Raw genomic sequence first — 20,266 nt, 5'->3', positions numbered from 1 at the left:
ATTCCTCCTCATGTTATCAAGAGCTGAGCACTGCTCCCATCTGAGGGTAGGATGTAGCCTATACCAGAGGCCAAATCACAATCTTGGAGGAGAAGGATGAGCTTCCCTTTTACTTTGCACTATCCTGTATATGGATGCACCTCTATTGCTTCAGGAACACAACACTGATGAATTCACCCCAGCAAATGGCCTTGCTATGTGGGTAAATCATCTCAGCTCTACCACAGAAAACAAGGATATGTGTACATGGCACACATGAATGCCATGCCCACACTTGTGCAAACATCTAATCCCTCTCCAAAGCTGCAGTCCAGTCCCTCAGACACACCTTTGTTCTCCACACACTGCCCACCTGTCACAAAGATGACCTCAGTTTCTACTTAGGACTCAGGATTAAAAATAATTATATATATATATATACACACACAACACACACACACACATATATATATACACACATATACACATACACACTTTAAATGTTGTTATATTAAAATTTCATTTTCTGGAGAATGAAACTTCAAATTTCAGAAGGAAAGTAAAACTGAAATACTCTGCCTCAAAGGCAGCCGGGACACAGCCATTAACACCCTCCCTGGGGGCCCTAAAGCTGAACATTTCCAAAAGCAGAAAAATGTGTGGCTTTCTTTTGGGGGGGGCAGCATGCATACAATTAAGCAGTATTAAAAAGCTAGTAGGTATTAGGCCAAAAAATATTTTCAATAATAGAAGACTGGGACTGAAAAGGACAGCTGAGACCTTGCAGGGCAACAGGCACTTCCAGCTACAAAGCACTTTGTCTTCTGAGAGTTTTTCCTTTCTTTTTTCCTTGGCAAGCTCTGAAACACCACAGTATAATTTTCATTCCTATTAATGACTGTGCCATCCAAATACCCTGTGTATGGACCATACACCAGCACTTCATTCTTTTCTACATCTTAAGCAGAAGCAAAAAAGCAAAACACTGTGAAAGAGACTTTCATAAGCATAATGCAAATTTATGTGCCCAGTTCCCAGAGGCTGGTTGCTTAACCTTCAGTATGAGACTTCAATAACTTTGAGCAGTCAAACAACTTTCCTACATGTGAAAGAAAGGAAATTCCCTCTAGCTTTGTCCCACCTGCTCTGCAGACCTGGTGGGGCTGGTGCTTCTGGTGGGACAGCACCAGTAAGAAGAGAGAACATGGCACCAGGAACAGGGCTCCCAGGCTTCCCTTTCCCAGGAAAGGGAATTGTGGAAAATCTTTCCAGGCATCACTCCCCATCTGCATCCCACCTTCCCTGTCACCTCCACCAAGGCACTGAGGACAACATTTAGCCCCTCCTTTACAACATTCTGAGCTCAGAGACAAGGTGTGGTCTGTAAGAGCAAAGTGCACAGGGCCAAAAGGCATCCAAAATTTTAAGTACGGACATAGAGATCTCAGTGGAGGGTTAAAACTGAGGGGGAGCAGAGCTGCAAAGGCTCATGATGGATAGCAGTAAGCTGTTCAGAAGAAAATTAAGAAAACATTTTGAATTCCCTCCTAAAAGGGAACAAATAGGTCCAACACTCCAACAGAAGGGGATTTTTTGCATCTCTGAATGATAGTGCTTCGCTTTTATGGCCTGCGGCTGCTTGGGAAATTCAAAACTATTTCTCTGAAGAATTCACTTGGACAAGCTTTATGGCTTTGATCAGTTAACTATTTTTTAATGCTAATCCACCCCAGTGATATTTGTCCTCCTTTTCCCCATGTGCACAGAAGCACAGACACAGACAAATACTACACAAAAGCAAACATTAGCCAGATGAACAGTCAGGAACAATGACATCCAGAGCCCATAACCAAACACCAACTCCATTCTGTTTTATTCCTTTCTATTCTAGCAGTTCAATATCCTTTGGCCCAGTATGACCCACTAATGGAAATTTAGGAATCAAATTTTGGAGCCCAGCAGGTATAATGCTCATGCAGTGATTTGGCCACAACTACTCTCACTCAAAAAATGTTAATAATTTCCCCTAAAAGTTGGAATAAAACACATGGTTGAAAGGCCTTATTAGAAACATAACACAAACCTCACCAAGGAGCCCAAGTGCTGCCTCATCCTCCATATTAACAAATAAAGGTGCAGAAGTAGTGATTTGCTGACATCAATGAAGAAAAGATTAAAACAAGTCAAGAGAAGGATTGAAATTACCAGACACCCATCACCTCCCTGGAATTGCTCTAAGCTCCCCCACAATCTCAGGTGTAGAATCCAAGGCTAAGCAAAACTCCCTTTACAAGCTCAGCAAACAAATCTGTTCTCTTGTTTAGGGCAGCAAAGTCTAAATGTGCATCCAGAACACGCTGGCTATCTAAGCCATTATTCAATTATCAGTCCTACTGGTTGCACCATTGTGATATCCCATGACATAAACAGCAAAAAAATGAACTACACCAAAAAAAACAAACCTCTGAGTAAGGGACAGTCCCTGCTCTGCAGCACCTCTGGTATTCAGGCTGCCATCTGAACTTTGCTTGCTGTCTTTAAGTAACAGATTCAGGCAGAATTTCCTGTGGCAGAGAATCACATAGGCTGATTATTCTCTGTGGAAAAGTGAAGAAATCCTGGAAGCAATTTTCTGTCTCAATTGTTCCCAGAGTGCAGGAACAATCTCTTAGCCCTCTTCCTATTTTCTGCTCAGTGCCATCCAGGCCCAGTGGGCAGAATCCATCACGAAGATGCCGCAGGTCCGGGTCCTGCAAACACTCACCCAGATGAAACTTCACACACAAGCAGCCCAACAGGCTTCAACCAGTGTCAGCCTTGACCTTGGCCACAAAGGTTTTAGGGGACAAAGAATGAGACAGGTGAGAATTCAAAGCACCTGGGAAATGTTCAGTCCTAGGTAGGACTGGGCTTATCTCAGCAGACTAACACAAATGAAGCCTTTCTGATGCACACATCTTAACCTTGTTCTTTTAAAATTCACTCTCAGGCACGTGGTGTGATTCTTGGGGTGTCCTGTGCAGGGCCAGGACTTGGACCTGATGATCCTAATCCACCCTTCCAACTCAGCATATTCTACGATTCTGTGATAATTTTAAAAAATCAAGGAAGATCAGCGGTACTCGAGAATTGCGCATCACAGGCAAAGCTCCTAAATAGAAAGATCATTTTCTCAAACTAAAAATTTCATTATCATGGAGGTGGGGGGGAAAAAGGACAGATATCTTCTGTGGGGATAAACCCCCACACTTCTAAGACAAAAATCTAAGAGCTGATGGCTTTCTACCAGAGCCTGAAACCATTCCTGTGCAAAACCACTACAAGTCTGACCCACAAAATGGGGGAAGAACTGAGTACTACATACTAATCTGCACCTCTCTGCATACGCTGCAGCAGCAGCAACTCCAAATATGAATTTTTCAACATTTTGGCAATACGTACTATTCACCCAGGTACATGCCCACACTCAGAATTATTCAATCAGAACCTTATTTTCCACCCAAATGAATTTTGATATAAAATATTCAATTCAGCCTAATCAGTGTGGCTTAAACATCAGTCAAAATATTTTCTTGAATTGACTCCATCAGTGCCAGAGCACGAGAAAAACCTCTTTAAATAATCTGCCTCCAAAGGCAGATACTGACTTTTTCAATTGTGTTATTATTTTTTTAATAAAAGTAGCACTAAAAATATTATTACACTTTGCAGCTGCTGAGGGAGGGACAGAAAAGGACTGGGGGGCTGCTGCAGAATTGCACTGCCAGTCTTAGTATCACTTCATTTTCAAATGAGGAATTCGGTAGTAAACAACCTTTTCCTTGTACACAAACATTTTTAATTTCATGCCCTGCTAATCATACATCTGTTAAAGCTCCTTTTCCACCCATTCCACTAACGACAATAAAAGAAAAAATCGTCGCACTAAAAATGTGGTTTGTCTGAAATGAAAATTGAGTAATAATCAACGTTCCTCTGTGGGATGAGGAAACGCAGCAGCAGTGGCCCAGTGGAGGTGACAAAGACATGGTTTGAAAAGGGATGCCTTCACACACGCCTTGCCAGTGGCCCTTGCTGCTGGCACCCCTCTGCACCCCTGTGTTTGTGCAAGAGCCCTTTGGGGACTGATTCACCCAACAGCTTCTCTCAGACTTCCTGGGGGTCCACACCAGGCACCACCACCGGCAAAGCCTCTCCTGCTGTCACCACCTCACTCACCAGCACCTGCTTCCCCAGCTTTCTTCCCCTCTGTTTTTTCCTCACCTCCTCTATCAGCAGAATATGAATGTGACAAATGCTACAGCACTGCCTCACCTTCCCAATCTCCTTCCAGTGGTGAGACCCAGTGGGCCTCAGCACATCAGACTTCAGGTGTGTGCAGTACCTTTACCTGGGCCTTCCACACACCAGAGCTCACCGATGTGCTGCTCAAAAGTGCACTTAAATGTGCGACCACACCCCTGAAAACAACTCCTTATCGTCTCTTTAGTAACATGAGTGCACGTGCTGAGGTTGTTATTTAACAGACATGCCCAGCTGAAATTCCAAGTTAATCAGGCCCCCAGAAACACCCACAATCAAGACCATCTGATTTGGCCCGAGAAATAATTTTTTTTTTTACAATAAGACACCAGAATGAATTGCCCAGAGAATCTATGGATGCACCATTCCTGGAAGTGTTCAAAACCAGGTTGGATAGGGCTTGGAACAACCTGATCTAGTGGAAGGTGTCCCTGCCCATCACAGGAGAATTCAAACTAAAGGGTCTTCAAAGTTCCCTTCCAACCCAAACCTTTCCATGATTTTTTGATTCCAAGATTTACTGTCTTGCACTGCCTACACTCCTCTTTTCTGGACTGCTGACACACAGCTTTTGCCTTTTCAGACTCCTCCTATTCCCATAGCTGTGCTGGGCCAACTCCAACTCAGAAATACTGCACTTGTAAGACCTACGCGATGGTAACTGAGAGTTTTAACAAGCAGTGAGAATCCATCTGAAGCCTTAGGCAATGTGGCACAAAGACATTCTGGGCAGAGGTACATGACTCTGCTACACCTGGGACTCCTCTCTGGCCTCCAGTCCTCACATTAGCATGCTGAGCCCTCTGCTCCTTCCAGAGGCTGTTTTCTAAAGCACAATTATCTACATAAGCTCTCCCTTGTCTTCACCAGAAGTGCAGTTGTTTGACTAATCGGCTTTAAGGAGACTTGTGAGTTAACTAATATCAATTAATTACTCCCATTTTGCAGATAAGCAAACAAAAGAATAAAAAAAAGCAAAGCATTTTGGTCTAAATTAATGGAAGGGAAATCAGAGACCAGGTCACTCCTTGACCTGGGTCCAGAAAAATCAAAGGCACAGGGGAGAGGACCTTGGCATTCCCAGGCCCCTGCCTGGTGCTCAAGAAGCAGCACCAGCCCTGCCCTGCCCCACCAGCCCTTCAGCTCATTGAGGATGCACAGGCAGCCTCAAGATCTTTATTTTACTTGTGCTCTCATGCTAGAGCTGCAGGGATTAGAAACGCTACAGTACAAGCCAGCTTTTTATTACTCAAGAGACAGTTTTAGCCCAGCTGCCCAAATGCAGTTACCCCAGAGGCATCAGCACCACTCCACCATGCTCACAAGAGAGACATGATCCAAACTAGGCTGTACCTAAGATTAGGTGACCATGGCCAGCAAGAACACAGGCACTGACACATCCCTTCTGTCCATAAACAAAAGCATTCAGCTCTGGATTCTTCTGACCTCTAATTAGAGTACATTCAGTCAAACAACCCTGCCAGAATTAACAGGGAAAAGGGAGGGGAAAGGAATAAAAAAAGACTTTGTCGAGCAAAAGTACTCTTAGACACATTTGATGTAATAGTCATATGATTAACAAACTGTCATATCAAAGTTTTCTGCGAAGTAGGAACACTTTGACAGTTCATATTTTAAAAACTGACATTTTGATTCATTACTGTAAATAGCACTCTGTATTAAATATTGTGACAAGGCATACAGTGTATTTTTTGAGCTCTATAACATTTAGGAAGTACTGAATTTTTTTTAGCCCTTTTTTTTAAGCACGTATAATATCAAAGGCAGTTAAAGCAGAACTCCAAGAAAGCTTCTAGAGGAGAGAATCATGATTTCTGAAATAACCTACTTCTCTGCTGTCATCTCAAGCACTGTTGGGAACTTAGGCCCACAAGGATCTTAATGTACTGTTTGCATAATAAAATAAGGAATTGTTTCACAGAACAAAAGAGCTATAAGGAAAGTGGCTACATTAAATAATGTAAAATTACTCACTAGCAAATCATCCTGAAGCTGGCAAAGAGGGAGAGCACTAAAAGATGCCGAATTACCACTCAGAATATCTGAGTGCCAGTTCATAACCAAGATGAACCCTGCAACATCCAAATGACTGCCCAGATGTGCATCTTGCTTATCCCCCCAGTCTTCAGCCATGTGTTTGACCCCCTTCTGCAGCCCAGCCATGCCCATCCCAGACAGGCAGTGCTCCCTCACTGCTGGGGTGGGCAGGAAGGGCCGCCCCATTGGAGCTACCAATCCAGGACATCATGGACAGGGGTCCACAGCAGGGCAGCTCCCACTGCAGGGATGCTGTGAGCCACCAGAGCCCACCAGCCTAGACAACTTAATCCCCTTACAGCTCCCTGACGATGGATCCCTTTCTCTGGATCACCAGTACCAGGGTAAACAGGACTGGGACCAGAAACAATACTATCAATGTCTGCATTTCCTGAAAAGCAAACCACCTGATGGAGAAATCAAAAATAACAGACAAAGATCTTCCTAGAGCAGCAGAGGAAAACCAGAGGCTGCCTGGCTGATTGCAAGAAGCTCAGGTGTTATGAAGACTGCATTCCAGTGCTTTGGAAAGAAAAATGGTTACCATTATCATTGCTTGCAGCCAGCTGCACGTAGATCTCTGGGCTCCATCTCCTGACAGAATGGATATGCTGCCATAAGCATGAGCCCAGAGCCTAGCCCAGGACATCATGAGGCTGTCACGCACCCCGAAGATGGATCACAGCACCGTTTCAGCAGGGGCTTCATCCAGCCCAGCCTGCCATTCCCCAGGAGCAGCTACACACTCCTCACATGCTGGAAATCTTCTGGATGTGTCTGCATGCCAGCAAGTGTGGCAGTAGTAGTGGTCTAGCCAGACATCCAAAACATATTGGCACCGCTATAATTTGTCCATTCACCAATATGTTTTCCTAAAAACGCCCATATGCTTTTCCTGCAGTTCCCATATGCTTTTGCTAAGAGAAACAAAAACATTTTGTTAGTCGCGAGCGATTGATCGCCACATATTTCACAGAAGTCAAGTAGAAAAACAAAAACAACAACAAAAAAAAGCAGTCAGCTGCTTCCCCCTCCTCCTCTCTGTTCATGGAGGGAACTGTGAAGAGCAGGAAAAAATTCAGCCCACAGCAAAATACACACACCGCTCATTTTTTCAGCACTGCAAGATATTCTAGGAATTACAGGAGGAATCTTCATTAAAAACAAGCTATCAAGGATCTGGCAGCCAGGGGCATTCCAGACAGTAATTCAGCATCGGGCGCTCGGCGCTCGCTCGGGTCCTCACCGCAGGCAGCGCAGCCCACAGGAATCCACTGCGCGCTCCTGGAGATGCACTTTAAACAAGCCAGAGGGTGGGAGGACAGGGTGGTAAAGAGGTTACAGCTCATGTGAGGCTTAGTCCATCTCTCTGTGTAGGTCTAAAGCCCCCTCTCACACACAGGGCTTCCCAGGGAGGTGCTGCCTTGCACACAAAGCCCAAAGCGAGGGGAGCGGGCCGGCTCGGTTCAGCTGGGAGCAGGCACGTGGGTGAACAACTATGTGTGTGTCAAGGCTGGAGCATGTGGGAACCATAGCTGTGTAGTTAAAGACTCATTAAGAGACAGCAGACCCAGGGCCAACGTTCAAAGAGGAGCAAGGCAAAACATTTCTCTGGAGAAAGATTAGTGTGTGTTCTTCTTTACACAAATAAAATTAAAGAGAGACTCATAATATAGACAAATCAATTAACTTCTGAAAAGCCAAGGGCACCGCATGCAAGAGCAGACAAGAGGGGAAAAGCTTTGTTACAGGGCCACCAAAGCAGTGCATAGGCTTTCTTCCCCAGAAAAGAAATTCAGCTATTGCTGCATGCAGTTCTGATGTTAGTTCCAGCTGCATCATGCTCATTGTTACAGGGACACAGCTGCTTCCTTCCCAACACGGCCATGCACACACCTATATATCACTATAACCTTATGCACCAAGTGCTGGGGATCATCTTTGCAGAGACTGTGGAAAATACCTGAGGGCAGAGGTCAAAAGACAATAGGAGTGCTTAAATCAATAGTTCCAGCCTAAAAAGAAAGAGTTTGAAGTTTGCTTTCTACACAGGATACCCTGAAGAGCACACAGCCTTCTATGACAATAAAACTTTCTGTGATGCAGTCCCATGTTCTACGGTTCTCCCACAAATTTAACCAGGAATGCTCTTTGTAAAGCTAGTGTTTTCTTGCAATGATCTAATCTCACACTAAACCTAATGAGAGACCAGATGCAACAGGTCAAGAGCCCAATTTTTCACAGAAATGAAGCTGAAAACCCAGTCAAGAGAAGAGAAATCAATCTCTTGCACAGGACACAGAGTAAAAAACCAATTTGTCAGACACAGCTTGCTTCACAAAACATATTTTGTGATATGTTTTTGTCTTGAGAGGAGTTGTAAGCACTTGAAAATCTGACTTCACCACTCACAAATGCATTGATGTTGCTCAAGTGCTGACTAGAAAGCAAAACTAATACTGGCTCTTTTAGTTAACATAAGGACATCTTAATTTAACAATGGGCTTCTTCCTAGATTTCATATTTATAGCAACCCACTGGGATGGTTTATTAAATCTAGCCAGGAAAGCTACCACAGAAAGAGTGAGAAGCTAGCAGAAGAGCTACCATTAATCTTCCATAGCCCAGCAACTGGGAAGATCAGGCCTTGAACTAGATTCTATGCTCTTGCTATTAATCTTCTGTCCTCTACTTATTAATCCCTGGTCTGTCTTTGTCTGTCAACATTTATTAATGGTCCCAACTGCTTGCAGTAAACAGGATACTAAAATCTCATCTCTACCTAGACATAATTTACCCACCAAAAAAAAAAAAAAAAACAACCAAAAAAGCACAAAAATTAGACTCAAGAAGAGGATAAAGGCAGAAAGTAGGGACGTACATTGTGCATCAAAAGAGAAGAATGAGAGCACAATTAAATTCAGTGACACAACAGAGTGAAGATTCACTGTTCCTGATTTTGGCCCATCTCATACTCCTAAAGTCAGGTAACATCACAGCAAACAAAGAAGCTCCACTGGTCACAGCCACCAGGGGAGTTGGTCACTCATTCTCTTCTCAGCAGGGCTGCACAGGCTGCTTTCTTCCCCCCGTTGCCATGACTTTGCAGCACCTCCAGCAACTTTCTGTCTCCTGGGGTGGCACAACTGAGAGAGGCTTGAGGACAGACCCACTGTCCTGACACCGGTCCTGCTCTGCAATCTTACCCTTCCTGCAATCAAACCATTCTATCATGGGATGGGGACAAAGGACAGTTTGTGTCCTACACATAATCCAGCAAGCAACTCCTGCAATATTTTGGGATAGTTCATCACGGTGATCCGTAAGTCACAGCTAAATATCTCCAGTGAATATGACAGAATTGGCAATTCTGAAGAATGAATTAATTTGCTCCTCACATTAATTTCTATTTGTCCACTGAAACACAGATTCAGCCAACAATACAGCCAGCCCTCCATCACCACTGGGAACATCCACAGCCTGCAGAGAGCCATGTCATGGATGGGGAATGAGTTCAGGTCCACAAGCAGGAAAGCTTTTTTCAAAAAAGAAGTGAAAGCAACATGACACACAGGACCAAGCAATTGCTCCCATGCAACACTTCCAATCTTCAGGAGGGCCTGCACGTTTGCTAATTCCAAACTTGGACCCAGAAACAGTAAAACCACCTCAAGCCTCCTGGGCAGGCTGGCATCACATCATCCCAGGCTTTGGAGAAATGCCCATCAGCTGTAGAAGGACCGAACATGGTACTAAGGTCTTCCCACTGTCCCTCAACTCAGCAGCTGGCAAAAGCCCTGGGAGCTGATCCATTCCTCACCTGGAAGCAAGGCAGCTTTGTCAGGCACCCAGTCAGACGTACAGACAGGCTCTTCCAAGGGACCTCTGTGGGTGCAAACAGAAAGGTCAGAATCAATGTTTTGCTCACCGTACAAGCAGAAAGTAAATCAAGGTGGCTGTAATGCCTTGCCAAGAAAACAACCCCAAAAGGGCATGTAAGGCCAGCTGCCCTCCTGTACAGAGCAGACCATAGCCTCTTTTGCTCCCCTCTGACACACGTCATGTGTCAGTCTGTCCCTGTTTTGACCCATACAGGGGTTTTTCATCGCTGGCAGCACAGATTACATCTGAGCAAGTGTTGGGGTAGCTGAGGTTTATCTGGAAGAGAAGCTACTTGTTTTAAATCACTGCAGAGCTGGTGAAAAGCACTGACGTAAGGGCTGCAGGTAACAAAGTCTCTTTCAAAGCCTGACCAGACGCCCTTCTGCCTCTCATGCTTAAAGGGCCTCTTCTTCCCAAGCCTCAGCCACTGCTCAAGGCCAAGCATGAGTCACTCCCACAGCACTGGCTTGGCCATGTGAGCATCAAGGAGCACCAGAGCAGAGATGGGATGCATTAAACACACAGGCATTGTGAAAAAAGAGTCAGGGTGAGACAGCCCAAACCCTACCTCCACCTTTGGCCCTGGTTTCCTTTCTGGGTGCCTCCAAAGACACCCAATTAAAGAGAAAACACAGTTTTTTCAAGTTACCACAAGCTTTCTTCAACCAGCAGTCTTTAATACTTCCAGCTTATTGATATCTGAGCTTACTCTGATGTTTTCTATTTCCTCTAATCTCAGCCCTGGAGAAGCAACTAGCAAGTTTAAAAAGTACTAATGATGACTACCAAAAGGTCCACCTCAGCATACCCCTGGTCTCCCAGCCCACCATGCTCCTGGTGTCACCAGGTGACCCCCAGCTCCTCCTAACTGCATCCTCACCCCTATTTTCCTGAAATCAGCCAAGGATCAAAAGTCATTAAAGAGAAGGAGATCCACTTCTAGCCAGTTGCATATATTATTTTTTAATGAAGCCAGGTTAAAACTCATTATCCCCACCATCAGCTGTCTTGCTCAGGAGAACCAGGTCTGGCAGGGCAGCAGCTTTGCCTTCCTGGTGTGTGGTGAAGGAAGGGCAGCAGAATTTCAGCAGTTGCTTCAGATCCTCACCGAAGTGCAAAAAGCAGAGAAAAATTCGCTGAGAACCTGCCCACACAGACACTGGATATTCTTTTCACATTTGCCATGACAAAAAATTCACGTTAACATTTTTGCAAGCGCTGTAAGCCTGTATCAAGTATCAGCAAAGAGGCAGACAGGTGTCCTGACCACAGAGGAGACCGCATATGCAAACAGTTTGGAATTTATTACTATTATTTTTTAAAGGGAGAAGCAAATCCCAGAGATTTTTCTGTGCATGATACATTTTCTGCTCCCTGTTTGATGTTGCTTTCAGACTTCAGACTTCAAATAGCTGACACTAACCTATGTCTCAAGCCTCCTTTAAACTGATGCCCCTTATGTGACCAGAAATGAATGCATGGTGAATCACTTATGCCACACACAGTGGGGGTGATGAGCAGTGGTCCATGTCTCCTGACTGCTGCATGGACATGGGTAAGCTGGGGGAAAGGAGATCCCAGCTCTCTGTCCATCAGTGCCAGATAACTCAGTATAGAGCCTTTGCATTTTTGGAGCTGAGAGCACAAGCTCCAGGTCAACAGCCCAACCACAAGTCAGAGAGAACCACCCAAGCACTGGCATTTTCTGCAAAATGTGGAGAGAGATACATAATCTGTATAGGCTGTACTTCCACTCTCTCTTTCCTGCCTTCAGGAGATGCTTAAGAGAAGCTGCATTTTAATTAGTAGCCCCAACCAAGGGAATCTGATCTTGACAGTAAGTGAAAGGCAGCAACCCAAAGTTACAGACCTCGGGCTGTGTGGGTCCCAGCTCTTCGCTTCTCTGCGGACATTACTGCTTCCAGAAATTAAATCAAAACCCCACTTAACTTCACAGAGGTTGCAATTTGCATCTAAACTACTGCCTAAGCCTCAGCTGTAATAAACAAATACAGCTCCACTGAAATCCAAGGAGTCATTCTGAGTTTGTCTGGTTACAGATCTGCAGACCCATAAACATTACAGCTCATCCAACCTCCAGCTAAGTATCTTCTAATAGAAGACCATTATCCTTGTCAGATGGATTGGGATAACTTGTTTAAAGCACTCTTGAATAGTCATTAGGATTGTTAGGTTTTGGTGGTTATATTTTAAGAATACACCCCATCAGCTATTCAACACTGGAACAAAGCATGTTAACAGTCCACAAACTGAGCTGGAGTGGAAATACAACTATGGTTTGGGATTTTCATTGGGAAATTGGTGAAACAGAGAGAAGAAAGAAAATACAAAACCTAAACTGAACTGTGCATATACACTGAGAAATCAACCACATTATTTGACAGCTAATGAATGAAGAAGAAACACAGGGAAGAAGGAAGCAAAATCATGCAATTCTGTCCTCTTTCTGAGTCTTACTGATATTTTGGGTATAGTGCCCAGACAACATGTAAGCCAAGGAAATACAGATACATTTTGCTGGCTGTCACTGTCCCTAATAACTGACCTCAGGGTGGACTCCACTCCATGGAGCCTTCCTCACCTCCTGGTAATAAACCACTCCAGTGGCAAACCTGTGCTGGCTGTGCTCCCCAGGAGCAGAGCAGCACTCCTGACCAGTTTTACGGATCTCTGCCCAGGGATGAACACCACTACACCCATGCCATGGGCACACCATTGTCTTCTTTAAACCATCTCACCAAATGAACCAGTTCCCTCCAGCAAAAGGCCACTCCACCTGCTGTAACCAATCTCCTGTTCAGATTGCTGCTTTGCCGATAAAGGAGAATTCTGTTTTGTTTGGGTTTTTTTTTTTCACTTCTTCTGACTAAAAAATATTGCCAGGAATCAATTAACAGCCAAGCCTAAGACAGGGAGAAATGGAGGAGTCTTGCTTCACGTTTTACAGAAAATACACAAGCATCCCATCCCTGCCATGGCATTCAGGTGCCAATTATGAAAGGCCATCAACACCTCACCACAAAGAAGTCCCTTTTAGCAGCTCCTCAGCCTGTGAGCCCTCTGAAGGGACAGCCTGACCAGGACAACTCTGGGTCAGCCAGGTAGAGGGGCAACGGGGAACATTTGAGCTATTTCTTCATCTGACTTTCATTTTATTCATTTATCACTCAAGTCAGGGAAGTACTCTGATCCACACATGTCCAGACATGGATCTGAAGCCAGCGTGCCAAGCAAGACAGTGGCACTGCCAGGTCCTGTGCTAAGACAGTAACAAGGACATTGTGGTGGCAGCCCCCATCTCACAGCCTTTGGGCTGTAGGGTGGCAGCAGATGGAGGCCACACATCCCAGCTGCTCCTCTGGGCTGGCATGTCACCACAGTTGCAGGTACTGCTGTCACACCCACACAGGTGCCTGCACTGACCACAGCTCTCTCCTGGCTCAAAAGGGAAAGGGCAAGGAGTAACACAGACACTCCACACACACCCACCATCACTGTGTGCACAGCGGGGCTGGGAGACAGGCTTATTTAGAGCTCCACAAAGTGCACTCCATCCTAATTCCCTCCTTCTCTTCCAGTCCTAGATGCAGCCTTAAAAATCCATAGCTCCAGACAGCTAGCCCACACACTGCTATTCCAGCTCAGCAGGGAGAGGATGAACTCAATTTTGCCAGTCAAACTGGAAGGAACAAAAAAAAATTTAGTAGTAGTATTTTGTTAAAATCCAAGAGACACGCCCCATCAAATCAAAGACAAAACAGAAGAAATTATATGGAGAAACAGTCCTCGCTATTGCTTCCACGGCCAAGAGCTGCAACCAAAGCTTGGGTAGCTCAGGGGCAGGAGGAGAGCCATCACAGTCTGCCAGTGTCATGCAGCATGACACTGTACCACTGTACCTCCTCTACCAAAGTGCCACTGAACCCTGACAGCAGCTCATCTTGGAGAGGGTGTTTGGACATGCTGCTCACGGCTCCCCAGCCCTGTCTGCTGAGCTGGATCTGCAGAGGCAAACATCTGGGACAACAACCACACGCGCTCCTCTTGCACTACAAATCAATAGCTGCAAGGACATGGGAACACCCAGCACATCCAGTACCCAAGCAGGAAGTGGTTGCCAGCCCCTCACCCAAGCCCCTGCCACACACAGTGGGCAGGTTTGCTCCCTGCTTGACAAGGACCTTCCTTCCACCAGCCAATGGTGGAGCTTCCCAGAGAGACCAAAGAGAAAGTCAGGCATAGCTCAAATAAGCACCTGGATCTACAAACAACAGATTAAATTCTCAAGCTACAAAACTATGTTTTAGCAAAAGTGCAATTGAACTCCATGTACTTGTTACATTTCTAAATATACTCTGGTTGTCAAGACAACAAAGAGACTGATGGATCTCTAAAGTGTACTGTATCCATTTAATTGTCAGCATTTCAAACTGACTCAAGGAGGGAAAAAAACTGCTGCGTGATAAGTCTAATTGTCATGGTTACCACTGGCTAACCCCATAATAAAAATATATATATTCTGGCTAAATGTGCCAAGCCATGTGAGGAGCAGATGGGAGACATTCTCATTACTGCAACAGCCTCCACTGGAAAACTAAACTTGAGGAAAGATGCGAGAGACTTTACAGAGATCTCAGACACAACAGACACCGTGGGCTGCATCTTCCCAGTCGTTTGGCAGCAGTTCCTCAGGCTTTTCCGCTGTGCTTATCCTCCCCAAGCGTGTTGGGACAACCCAAAGGGCTGGGGCTGCCTCATATGTGAACATTCTGGTTTGGGGATCTCATCCCTCACCAAAGAAAGCCTGGTATGTGAGTTGCTACTCCTTAAAAGCCTCTGACGACATCTGATGTGCAAACCTGGGCTTTGCCCTTCCACCCTCACCCCCTTGCACTCCCCTCTCCTGATGGCAACACCCAAGCCCACAGGAATGGCTGTGCCAGTAGGCTGCTTCAGCCTGGATCTTCTGCTCCCACACTGTTAACAGCTAAACCAAGGACTATGTCCAGGCTTGGGGATGAGAAAACAAGTGGAAAGAAACAGGCCACTACTGCAAATACACCAGCCTGAGGCTGAGTTGGGAAGTGTCAACAATTCCCAGCCAGCCTCTGCAACCCACCTGATAAGTGTGATCCAGCAGCATGAGGAGCTCCACTATTCACATGAGGTCCCTCCTGAAAGGGATGCTTTCCAAAAAGAACCCTTAAACATTGACTTTTGACATGGATCACCTTCAAAATAACATCTACCCAGATCTACCAGTGATCTACCCAGATATACAATGATTGTGGTTTTCCTACACTGATCAGAACTCCTTCCATACATTCAGTATTCACTTTTCTTTCATTAAACCAAAGTTAAAGCTGCAGGAGAAAGACATCAGTGTCATCCAGGTATGAGAACCAATGGAAAACAATTTGCATTCACCTGGTGAGCACTGACTTAAGATTTGGACTCAATGAGCCTTATGGGTGCCTTCCAAATCAAAATATTCTGTGATTCTGTGATTTCAACGAAAAGGGAAGTTTCCAATTAGTCTGAAGCTTACCCAACATTTTTGACAGAAGCCATCTCAAAGTTGAATCATCCTTAAAATCTCCCCCAAACTGTTGCACTCCTTCAAACAGATAAAAACTCTGCTTCTCTGCTGTCAGACACCTTCAGGGAAACCATAAGGTGTTGCCTAAAACCATCTCCCAGAGAACCACAAAGTAAAATCTGGTTGGAAAACACTGCTTAAGAGAAACGCCACTTTCCAGGCGCCTCAAGCAACACATCTGAGTTCATGATATTTTCCCTGGAGCTTGCCCCTGCTCATTACCAAGATGAACAATTTCTGAATTCCAAATATGAGATTCTCAGTGATGTAAAATGAACTTTCGTACCTACCAATACAGTCACTGTGTGGTTCACCTCTTTGCTTCTTCACAGAGTGGTCTGTGCCTGGAGGTGGGCAGTTAATGTCAAAACAGAAGTAGCACAGAAGAGTCATCTCTGGGGCTTGTGTGAGAATTATTTCAAATAGCACTTAAATTAGGAGATTAAAATGAGTCTTGGGCACACAGAAGCCAATGGTCTAATGTAAGTCAAAGGGATCTAGCAACAACTGGTTTTTTACAAGTATTTGGGTGCACCCAAGCCAATGCAGCATCAGCATTTTGTCCTCAGATACTTTCAAAACTAAGCATTACCCATAAGGAGCTTCAAAGAAATTATAGTCCTGAAAACTGCATCCAGATCTAAACTGAGCTGAAATCCCAAACAACCAAAAGCTTAAAACATGCTTGTATTTCAACACCATGCAGGTGCGGAAACCTAAGTTTGGTTTTCCTGTTACTGTAAGTGCTCGCCTAAGGCACCATGCTTTTACAGTTATGGCTTTGGGACAACTGTTACATTCTGTACCAATAAAATATGTGCTCTCTGGAGCAAACTCCCCAGGATGACTCCTTTGCTTTGGCACAAATGGACTCATTTGGTTCAGCTAAAAGGATGTTCCCTTGCATTGTTTTAATTTGATTTTTGTTTTGGTAAGATAGAGAAACAGTTAATTTTGCTAAATGAGTTCTCTGTTGCCATGACTTCACTGCAGACAAACACAAAGCCATCAAGCTCCTTTTCCTTGGGCACTGTTTTTTTTAAACAGGTATTTGATCATCTTGATTCTCTTGCTTCTTTTCTCAACATCTGGATTCCCAGCAATATCCTGCAGTCAGACAGATACATAATGGCTATAGCTACGCAGTAAATTACAGAGATATTCCTGCACATACTCTTACCCTCACAATCCACTCCTACCAGCTGTGCCTATGCACCCTCTGTGACTCCACAAGCAGGGCAGCACTGCCTGCAATAGCAGGCAGCAAATCTCTCCAAATGAAACCCTAAATTTATGGGATTAGACCCTGAAAATCGTAATTCCCATGCTCCCACCAAGGGCCAGCCAGCAGGTGCCTACTTACCATCAAACCAGGCTGTTGCCCAGGATTTTGCCCCAGTCCAAAACCAGAATGCTAAAGTCCTTCCCACTGCCTCAGTTTCCCCAGTAGATGAAAAAGGCTGCACACGCATCCTCTGCCTCCATGGGGTATTATGACATTGGCTGGGTTAATATTCATGGAGTACACTGGGGATTAAGAGTATTACAGACTTTATTGAGGGAGAGAGCTTTTTCTTTTTTAATGTTTGCATTGAATAGACAGACTACGCAGAAACAGCATTTGTAGCCTACAGCCATTATCCTAGTAAATGGCTTATTACAGCTTGCAGCCTACCAGCTCACCTCCAACCAGTCTCGCTTAAACGCATGTAGGTGGAAGTGCTGCTCATTCCAAAGAACTCTCTTTTTCACTGTCTCTGTCTGATGGAGACTCTGGATAGCTGGGCTCACAAGACAGGGATGAGGATATAAATATTTCAGTACGAGCTTGTTGTTCAGTACCTATTTACGGCAATCACAGAACAATTAATTACCTCCCATCAAAGACTAATTCCTGTCTCTCCCAAAAAGGGGGGGCGAGTTTTGTCCCAAGACTTTCAATTTCCTGATGAGTCACAGCAGACACACTACAATAAGCTCAATACTTCAATCAGACTGTTTCTTATCCACATATATTCAATACATTACTAAGATGTGGAGTGTGCTATTTTAAGGGCTGATTTCAGGCATTGTATGCATAATGCTTTCTCATCTGAACACACGCCTTCTCCTGGATGAGACAGATGTACGTCCCACACCACCACCCCTTCTCGCCCCCCCCCCCCAAATCCTGCAGGTAAATAAACACTGCAAAAGCAGAAAGTAAAGAATTGCACATTTAGTGCACTGATTTCTATAACACGCAGCCCTCTCTCCCACTTTGCTAGTTCATTCCCTGCCCTTTGGCAAGAAAATAACTTATGTGACAGCAGCATCTGACAAGAAGAAAACATTCACAGACTGCACAGGTTGCAACAAGTCCAAAGCATCTTGCTTTCTTCATTCTAGGGCCAAGAATCATATATTTCTTGTTCTGCCCCAAGGAGCAACTCTGCATCCCTGTACGAATCCTTAGTTGTCCCCAGTTCCCACGCCATCCACTCACAAGCTCCAAGGCTCCATCAGGCAGGCAGGAGAATGCCCAACCTCTAGCAGCACAGGTTATGGGGATCAGCAGGTGCCCTGTGGTCCTCATTATTTACTCAATTTAACAGACTTAGAGATAATTTATTGTGTCAATTGGGCAATTGTTCCCAGCTGGGCCATTTGAGCCTACAACAGGTTGCACTCCGCCTCAGCCTGACCACAGCCAGCTGAGGAAAGTGCCTCAGAGCAGACTGTGAAGAGCAGAGCCGTGGTCACATCTCCCTGGACCATGTGCATGCCTAGGTTCTCATAAGCAATGCAGTTAAAACCTCCCAGACACCAATAGCTGCCTAAAAAATGTGTGGCTATGATGACAAATAGGTTAAAGAACATAATGTTGGCATGGCAGACTGGGTACAGGTGACAGCTGTTCTGCTGGTTGTACAGTTGCTGCTGCGCCATCAAGGACATCAGCTGCTCTATGAGCAGCCACAGCACAGACACCACCTCAAGACTGCCCCTGTGCTAATTGCTAACAGCAGTTTTCCCCCGGCACAACTGGACTGTGCAAGCAGTTTCTGCACAAACAGCAGCAGTGCCAGTTTCTGCCAAGCCCATGCTAATTGCAAGTGATTCCAGCTCAAATGCTCTTAAGTCAGAAAGTGGTTAGGTGACGTGTAACCAAGGTGTCATATTTGTCTCACCAGCTCTCCTGTGGTGAATGAACCTACCATCAGCTATGAAGATCTGTCACAGCTTCTTCTCTTTTCTCCTCCTTGGAAAAAAAAACTTTCTCATTCTTATTTTATGCCAACAAAAGTGCAAAACATTTTCGACCCTCACAGTTTGGTGTAACTGAACTGTCACAGCAGCACAGAGGACATGGTCACAATTACTGCATTCAAGGCAGCAGATCCTCCAAGGCTCAGCAGCTCCTCAGGTGCTACTTTAAAAAAGTTTCAATGTCTCCTCATTTATCTCAAAATCTGAGAGCACCTTAGCAATGTTCAAATAGTTTCACAAACTCTGTGAAAATGAAAAGGGTGAATGGGGAAGGATCATTTCATCTGCCCAAGCCCAGCTTGGAAGGACCAAGAAAAGAGATAGACTGAGCTGTATTTTAAGTTTAAAACACAGTAAATATACTCTTGAGTAGGCTCAGCTAGGTCACTTCAGCCAAGGTGAGAATATTCTCCTATATTTTATTGATTTCCATTAAATACTCTATTATCTCAGTCTGGGTACTTATTGGACAGGCACCAGGCTCCACAAGATCTACAATGACATTCACTTTGAGCTGCGGGAGACAGAGCAACACAACCCTAAAAACACCCAAGAACCCAGATGGAATCTCAGCATCTCTTCTCTCCATTTTTTGAGTACCTGTGGAAAGACTTCCTGAGGAAGTTTGCACTGGGCTATCCAGTTCTAACCAGAACAGAAACATCTGCTACACTGCAGTTTTCCTCTCCTGTAGATGGCAACCAGCTCCCTTGGAGAAAGCATCAGGCAGGAGCAGAGACCATGAGCTGGTGGCCTTGGCCGTGCTGCAGAAGGTGCCTGTAGAGTCACTGCCCTAAGACTAGTGCCAGTAACTTTCTTAAAACTAGCGTTATGAATAAAGAGAAAATATAGGACAAGCAAAAAAGAAAAAACACCTCAACTTAAAAGGGATCATAAATTATCTTTTTTGTTTCTTTTGGAGAACAATGCTAGTAGCATACAGGTCTGCAGCCTAAAGAGACAACTGAGGAGATACAAGCTCATTTGATATTCTTAAAACATACAAGACCAGGATTCTCCCACGCAAGGCAAGTCCACGTGTCTTCCTGAAAAGTCATTTGGAAAGTTTCTAAACACAGTAGGAGAAAAATAATCCTGCTTGGTCCATGCCTGTTTCTCCCTCTCCTCCCATTAGCGCATGGGGAGAAGGTTGGCTTAGAGCAATACAACATTTCA

General features: G+C 44.8%; 1 protein-coding gene across 6 annotated transcripts in view; it reads right to left on the bottom strand.

Annotated features, from left to right (window-relative positions):
• LOC121353799 (LIM domain containing preferred translocation partner in lipoma) overlaps window positions 1-20,266 on the bottom strand; it is a 335,201-nt gene that overhangs the window by 231,332 nt on the left and 83,603 nt on the right. For 5 of the 6 annotated variants that reach the window (XM_041467935.1, XM_041467938.1, XM_041467933.1 and 2 more), the window contains one exon: window positions 10,160-10,224. The exons of the other annotated variant lie outside the window; for it this stretch is intronic. The gene's annotated coding sequence lies outside the window, so the exon portion shown is untranslated. The remainder of the gene's footprint in view (window positions 1-10,159; window positions 10,225-20,266) is intronic. 6 annotated transcript variants of the gene reach the window in all.

The sequence above is a fragment of the Pyrgilauda ruficollis genome, unplaced genomic scaffold, assembly GCF_017590135.1.
Source record: "Pyrgilauda ruficollis isolate IOZ18807 unplaced genomic scaffold, ASM1759013v1 scaffold21, whole genome shotgun sequence".
In the NCBI taxonomy this organism is placed as follows: Eukaryota; Metazoa; Chordata; class Aves; order Passeriformes; family Passeridae; genus Pyrgilauda; species Pyrgilauda ruficollis.
This window is presented reverse-complemented; position numbering and strand designations above follow the sequence as displayed.